The following is an 8,161-nucleotide window of genomic DNA, read 5'->3' on the forward strand; positions in this document are numbered from 1 at the left end:
TCCTTTGCGAGAGAGCGAGCTGGACTGTCCTCTCCTCTCCTGGCCACCTGTCCTTCGCTCTGCCGTGTGTCCCTGAGGGAGCCGGAGTCCTCCCCCCACCCCCCCCCTCCCCCTCCTCCTCCTGGTGAAGCCCCAGGTCTCAGCTGCTCCACTTCCACGCTCCCCCTGCTGAGCTCAGCACTTGATCACTGGGGAGGTGTGACACACACGCACGCACACACACACACACACACAACCCCCCGGCGCTTGGAACTTTTCCCCCTTACACTCCCCTCCTCTCCTGTACTTGTATCTGTATCTCTCCGCCTGGTCCGCTCGTCGCGCGCGCTCCGTCACCCCTCCGTTGCGCTCCGATACTGTAGGCTCTCTCTCTCTCTCTCTCTCTCTCCCTCCCCTTCACGCTCCTCCTCTCTCTTTAGCACTGTTTCTCTGTGAGCTTGTTTTCTCTAGTGTGCCGTCTGGCGATCAGCTCTGGCTGTGCTCGCAGTCTCAGCGCACTGGCTGATGTGCTATTATCGGCAGCTGCATCTAACGGGCATTCCCTATCCCCCAACTAGAGCTCTCTCTCTCTCTCTCTCTCTCTCTCTCTCTCTCTCTCTCTCTCTCTCTCTCTCTCTCTCTCTCTCTCTCTCTCTCTCTCTCTCTCTCTCTCTCTCTCTCTCTCTCTCTCTCTCTCTCTCTCTCTCTCTCTCTCTCTCTCTCTCTCTCTCTCTCTCTCTCTCTCTCCCCACTGCTGAGGAGACAGCCAATAACAGCAGCTGCAGGCGGACGAGGCTCCTCCCCTCCGCTCCCAGTGAGCCTTTAATAAGCTTATCATTGCGTTGCTTTGACTATACAAGTTCAGCAATTTCTACCACTCCTGTCAGGGCGTCAGGGGGTCTACAAGGCCGTTCATGAATTAAAAAACCATGAGGTCAGAGAACGGCAGAGGTGGGGGAGGAGAGAGTGGAGCTGCATATTAATATCTGTGAGTGAGTGAGTGAGTGAGTGAGTGAGTGAGTGAGTGAGTGAGTGAGTGAGTGAGTGAGGGAATAGGTGAGAGTATGCTTGTGTGTGTGTGTGAGAGAGAGAGAAAGAGAGAGAGGGGGAAGGGGGAGAGAGAGAGAGAGAGAGAGTGAGAGAGATAAGGAGAGAGACTGCCGTCTCAGAAGCGTCAGCTCCGATTTGACAAGTTCATATCGGGGGGGGAGCAGGCGGCCACTGTTCAATGCAGCGTTCAATCAGCGCAGCGCTCGCTCTGTTTACAGGCTGCTCTCTCGTTAGCTCACACCCACGGCTGTTTATTATATGTCTAACGCCTGGCTGTGACATCGCAGTGCTGCCTATCAAGCGGCCTGGCCGTGCGGCTGGGAGTAGCTTCGTCACGGCGCCGTGCGGCCGGTTAGCCGTTGGGGACGCGCTGCCCGGTCCCCTCCATGTAAGGAGGGGCGATGGGCTAGCAGGGACCCCGGCCGGTGGAATGATCACACCATTCCAGGCACGGGAAGGGGATAGTGGCTTGGAGATACCCAGCAGCACGCTGGAAACCTAGGGTCGACCACAGAATACCGCTCGCCCTTTACACTGCCAGCTGGCGGTAGAAAACACGAGACACGGTCCAGATCGCACAGGATCTGAGAACAAAGACCTGCTGGATGCAGGTGGCCGAGAGACGGACAGCCCTGCGGAGAGGACCGCGGCGTTTCGAAATCGTCCGCCAATTACATTCCGAACGGTCTGTTTGTGTAGTCGTTTTCTTGCAGCTTAGCTGTACCTTTGGGAATGTGTAATAACAGCAAGCAAAGTACTGTGTGTGTGTGTGCGTGTTTCATCGCAGTCTGGGGCTGAGTGACTTTGATCACTGAGCCCTGAGATGGAACACGGTTTCAGCTGAATGATTTTTAGGTGAAACCCATTACACACGCACACACTCCCGGGCAAGAACTACTACGACGCACGGCTCTATCAGAACCGAGGCTGCAGCGCTTGTAAAACACCAGCTGATGTACGTCAACCATCCACCTTTGCACCTGAATGCTTCTATGCTTCTATTTATGTAGTTACTGTTTACTCGCAGCTAAATTGTATCTTTAGAAATGTGTGAGAACAGCAGAGAAAGTATAATTCCCCCAACTCGGACTGTGTGTGTGTGTGTGTTTGTGTGTGAGTGTGTGTGTGCACGCACAACACAATATGCAGCAAAACCAAAATCTCATTTTCGGCCCCGAGCCTGATTGGATCTGTGGTCGTCCACAGTGCCAGACAAAGAGGTTAGAGAGACACTCGCCAGCGTGTGTGTGTGTGTGTGTGAGTGTGTGTGTGTGTGAACTTAGCTGAGCTAATTAAGAGGTATCAAGAGGTGCTATACAGTAGGTAAAATATAACAGAAATCAAACATTTAATTTGGATCTCATTATACAATTAACCCTAACCCGGAAAAGACGTGATTTTAAATGTAAACAGGTTTGTTAAATTGGCCCTGAATTTGTTGGCCATTTCAGTTCACCTACAGTAATAGTAATTTCACGACTTTAATTAGAGATTTCTTCTAGCGTCAATCGGCTGTGGCAACATAAGTGTGGTTGTCAGAGCAACACAGAAATGATAATTACAGAGACGGTAATGTCTACTGTTTAGCTAAGGAGAGGTGGAATCCATACGTCTCTGACTCTGATACAGGTGGAGGTGTGAGATGTGCTTTACCCAGAAGCCTCTGCGGTGCTGTTTATTTGGAGAGCGCCGTCCCATGGCTGTTCATTGGATCAGAGCACTGCAGGCCCTTAAGTCTTCATTCAATAGCGCGTGCGTCAGACGCGAGGGGAGGTGTGTGTGTGTGTGTGTGTGTGTGTGTGTGGGGGGGGTATGTCTGTGAGGCTGTTTGCACGTCCAGGCCACCTAATTCCCCTGGCAGGCTTTGGGGCACGATCTCCCTGGCTCTCTCCTGAGCCCCAGGCTCAGTCCCGGCCCCAACTCCAGCCCCAACCCTAGCCTCAGCCCCGGCCCTACCCCCAACCCTGGCCCTAGCCTCAACCCTGACCCAAGCCTCAACCCTACCCCTAGCTTCAACCCTGGCCCAATCCCCAACTCTGGCCCTAGCCTCAACCCTACCCCTAGCCTCAACCCTACCCCTAGCTTCAACCCTGGCCCTAGCCTCAACCCTGACCCAAGCCTCAACCCTACCCCTAGCTTCAACCCTGGCCCAATCCCCAACTCTGGCCCTAGCCTCAACCCTACCCCTAGCCTCAACCCTACCCCTAGCTTCAACCCTGGCCCAATCCTCAACTCTGGCCCTAGCCTCAACCCTACCCCTAGCCTCAACCCTGGCCCAATCCTCAACTCCGGCCCTAGCCTCAACCCTACACCTAGCCTCAACCCAGGCCCAATCCTCAACTCTGGCCCTAACCTCAACCCTACCCCTAGCCTCAACCCTACCCCTAGCTTCAACTCTTGCCCTAGCCTCAACCCTACCCCTAGCCTCAGCCCTACCCCTAGCCTCAGCCCCAGCCCTAGCCAGAGACCCAGGCCAGGCCCTATAGTGCCGTCCATTGACACAAGCAGACAGCCCCCCACAGGCTCTGAGGGAGCGAGCGACAGGCATGGGGCGGAGGGAGAGGGATGGAGAGAGGTACATACAGCAGCCAGACTCTGGGGAGAAGAGGAATTAATCTAGAGGATGACAGAGGAATGGGGATCGAGCCAGGTGAACAGAATGCTGCGGAGCAGAACGGAGCAGAGCAGAGTCTGGGCCCCCGTTGTATTCCAGCGTTCTCCCCCGATGTTAAATACATCTGTCAGTTCATTGGACCCATAGGACAGGAGGACAGGGGCAGAGCTGGGAGTTGGGCAGTCGGAGGAAGAGAAAGCCGGAAAACAGGATCAAACGTCAGGTACCACTTAGAGCCAGGCCAGGAAACCAGCTGAACCTACAGCAGACCGGGTGTCCGTCCAGACAGAGGGGTCCGGGGCACAGTGGCGGCGCGGGAGGGTTGTCAGGCGTACCGTCACATTTCCGCGCACCGAAGTGGTGAGCCTGAGGAGGCGGGGCCGTCAAAATCCCTGCTGATGGATAACCTGGCGCTGCACCTGCTGACCGGCCCTGAAAAGGACGCTCGGGACTTGAGCGCCCTCCTGACACCGCCTCCATACTGTACCACTCCTGTTTCATTACCTCACGCTGCCTAGAACCTAGTCCATTTATCTTCGTGTGTTTGTTTGCCTGTTAGCGTGTTATGGGGTTATGTTGGCGTTTAGCTTGATGTAGTTTGTTTTGACTTCCCCTGGCAGGGCGGCGAGTATTTTTTCCCCTTTTTTCCTTTAGTTTGTTTGTGAACATAATTTCAGTTGGTCTTCCATTACTCACTAGGAGTTATGGGTTTCCCTTTTCACACTTATTTCTCCTCCCGCCCTGCCACAGACCAGGAAAGCCTTTTTGTTGACTCATTATTAAGTAGCTGTTGTATAGTTTAGACATATGGCCTAATAAAGCCTTACTTGTACCTGTCCCCAGACCTCTGGCACCCCCAAGCCAGAATCATACCCCTAGACCAAAGTTTGAGACAACAGGGGAAACATCAGCATGTCACTGTGTGTGTGTGTCTGTGTGTGTGTGTGTGTGTGTGTGGACAAAGAGTAAGCGTAAGATTAAGTACTTTTATGTCTGACCAAAATATATGTATATCCTACTGTAAGCCCTCTACTTTTTAATCGTGGACTTAAGGGGTGTAATGTGTGTCCGCTGTATCAAACAGGACATAATGTGACCTGCCAGAAAGAAGCCAGTGGCTTTCAACAGCATGTAAACAGTTAAATACAGACCAGTCATTCAGTTACAAGCGTTGACAGTTGGTATAACAAGACACATTCCTCTCAGAGGAAGAAGTTTGATTTTGCAAGTCTGTCTTGATTTGTTGTTAATTGTATAGCATCGTGTTTGGGACTCTGTGTACACGTACTGGGGAGCTGACTGAATTTAAATCATAAATCATAAATCATGAGTCACTCACCAAACAAACTCTTTTCAAACACACCTGGCGTTCATGGCTCACAGTAGTAGACACTATCAAAATGGCCTGTCTGAACTGTAGTCAGGCATGATGACTCCAGGACTAACAGGAGTTGTCGTGGCATCCACTGATGTCGTCCAACAAAAAAGTTGATTATACTATCCCATATTGAGCCTCTATAGGCATTATTTCATTTAGTCTCGTTTGGTCGGGGTAGTAGATTCAAAGAGAGGAGACAATAAAATATATTATATGTACATACAGTAACAAATATATAAATTATATATACCTACAATATACATACGGGTAAAAAGTAGTAAGGTGTGGTAAACTGACAGTGACAGGTGTATGTAGTACCTCACCTACGCTGCTGTAAATCTGTGTTCAAACAACGTTATGTCCCTGGTGACAACAGTGTGGACAAGCTGTTCTCTAATTACGGAGCCGTTGGTGCTGCTACACTGGGAAAATAAGCAATAGGAGACTGACAGAGACTGCATTAGACAGAGGCCTTATCAAACCATCATTGATCATGCTACCGAATGTTACTACGTACACAGTTTTACTCATTTTTTATATTCATAAATAGCCGTCTAATCCTCTTGTGATGAAAATCTCTGTTCAAAGAGGTTCCCATCCCTGGTCCCCTGACACCCCTGAGAGTATGTAGTATGATCATGGTGTGTAAATATATGATGAAGGCCTGAGCGTGGGAGGGGATTAGGACTTCAATGGGCTGTCGTTATCCTGACAGTGTATCAGTATCACCCCCCCCCCCCACCCCTCTCTCTCTCTCTCTCTCTCTCTCATTTCATGCCATTTCTTTATTTATACTTGTGAAGCACTGAGGTTTCCCTCCTTTAAAGTGATGACGAGTTTAAACAGACACAAATCAACAAAACAAACGCAATGTACAATACTACTACTACTACTACTACTACTAATAATAATAATAATAATAACAATATTAATAATTAAAAACAGTTACAGGTTGAACTACATAGGCCTAGAGCCATGGACCTAAACTCTGTGACTGAAGGAAGTACCTCATGCTTTAGAGTTTGTTGTAAGGTATTCCAGGTATAAGGAGCATCATGGAAAAAAGCATCCCTTCCAAGTTCAGAATGCACTCGAGGAACCCTGAGAACAAGCCGATCATTAGATCGGGTCTGGTAGGTGCCAAGGCTCCAGTCCAACAGAGACGAGATAAGGTGGAAGCTTAACAATAATGGCTTTCAAAATAAACAAATACCAGTGATAGTTACACAAAAGAGATGGCCAGTCCACCTTATGATAAAGAACACAGTGGTGAGTATCATATCTATCACCCATAATAACTCTTATTGAAAGATCTAAGATTTCTTCTCAAGACAATGCGTGGCCTTGTTTTCACCAGCTTTGTAGGTCTAACACAAGCCGTAGGACAGTGGTCTCTTATACCCAAATCAAAAACACCACAGGCAGAAATCCTATCACATCTATTGGAAAACATTAAATGAATAAAAGTGGATTTAACATAATTGTTTGGATTCGGCTTGGTGGGCTCAGTAACCAACTGAGAAAGGCTGAGATTACCACTCACTCCGCCAGTCCAGATTAAAGTCACCCCACACAATCATCTCAGAATTAGAATACACGGACAGTATTTCAGCGATTCTGTCAATAGCGCTGACCTCAGCCTTTGGAGGCCTGTAAACACCAACCACAAATAATGAGTTGCTAGGCCCAATTCAACCTTCAGTACTAAGCAGTTCAAAACACTTTGGGATGGTAATGGCATTCACAACGGACAGCCAGGCACAATTTTACATACATAGCAACCCCACCACCCCTGCCTAATCTATCAATTATATATACATTATAGTGCTGCACAACTATGGAAGACTCCCTATCACACTTATTTAACCAGGACTCAAACAGTACCAGGACATCAGGGTCAGCATGAGAGACTAGGATTTTCAGGTGATCTAATTTATGTTGCTGAAGGAGACTTCTTATGTTTAAATGAATAAGCACAAGCCCTCTCTGTTCCTTAAAGGCAGTTGAATTATTTAGACAAGCCAGAGTGGACTCTAAATCAGAAGGGACAGAGTTTACAATGACAGGGGTCTGGGTCAAAGGGCGTAGTTGGACCACAACTTATCTGAGGCCTTGGCCTAATATATGTGTCAGCCCAATTTGAATGGCGGACAGGGAATCTATCCGTGATTCTAGTGGGTATGTGTTGAGGGCTAGCTGTCACATGAAGACAATCACCAGAAAGCCCTGATGTAGCCCGATCCTTAATAGCCAAGAGAGAGTCTCTCTCTCTCTCTCTCCCTCCCTCTCTCTCTCTCTGTATCTCTCTCTCCCTCTCTCTCAGCCCTGATGTAGCCCAATCCGTAATAGCCAAGAGAGAGTCTCTCTCTCTCTCCCCCTCTCTCTCTCTCTCTGTCTCCCTCCCTCTCTGTCCATACCCTAGTTACTACCCCCTGTCCTGTTGCTGTGTATGCATGCAGGTGAGAAAACAACAAAGACTAATTGGACCACACACTTCCTAGAACTCAAATGTCACCTAGGTTAAACTGAACAAACACAGTGTGTGTGTGTGTCCATGAGAGAGAGATAGAGAGAGAGAGAGAGAGAGAGAGAGAGAGAGAGTCTCTTTGTGTGCATGTCTGGGCAAAGGGTCATCCGTCATTCCACAGGGTTCGTCTCCCTGGTGTCTGTCTCCTCACTGGCACTCATTCCTAAAGGTTATACATAGAAGGGTCCTGTCGGAGACACCCGTAGTGCAGGGAGACAAACTAACAAGCACTCCCGCTGTCTCTCCGGCCCCAATCCAGTCACCGTCCGGCCAGATATACACAGTACGCCTCCATTCTGCTCTTTCGGACTGAGCCTGCCGTGGTACTGCCCCATGCTAAGACATCACCTAGGAAACGGTAGCACCCTCCCCAGCGATAATCAGCCAAGGTGAAAGAGAGAGAGTAATTACTGCCGGCAGGTATGATATCATGTTCCTACAGGGGTTAAAGAGTGACTAGGGTCAACATTCTGAATAGGCATAACAAGATATGAAATTACTGCTCATTCAAAGGGGCCTGCGCACCGTGTCAAACGACGGCAACCAACACCAACGTTGGATTAGTGTGCTATGTTGACGTTGGTTGGATGGGATTTTTTGTTGGTGAACAATC

This window comes from Borostomias antarcticus, assembly GCF_949987555.1.
Source record: "Borostomias antarcticus genome assembly, chromosome: 18".
NCBI lineage: Eukaryota > Metazoa > Chordata > Actinopteri > Stomiiformes > Stomiidae > Borostomias > Borostomias antarcticus.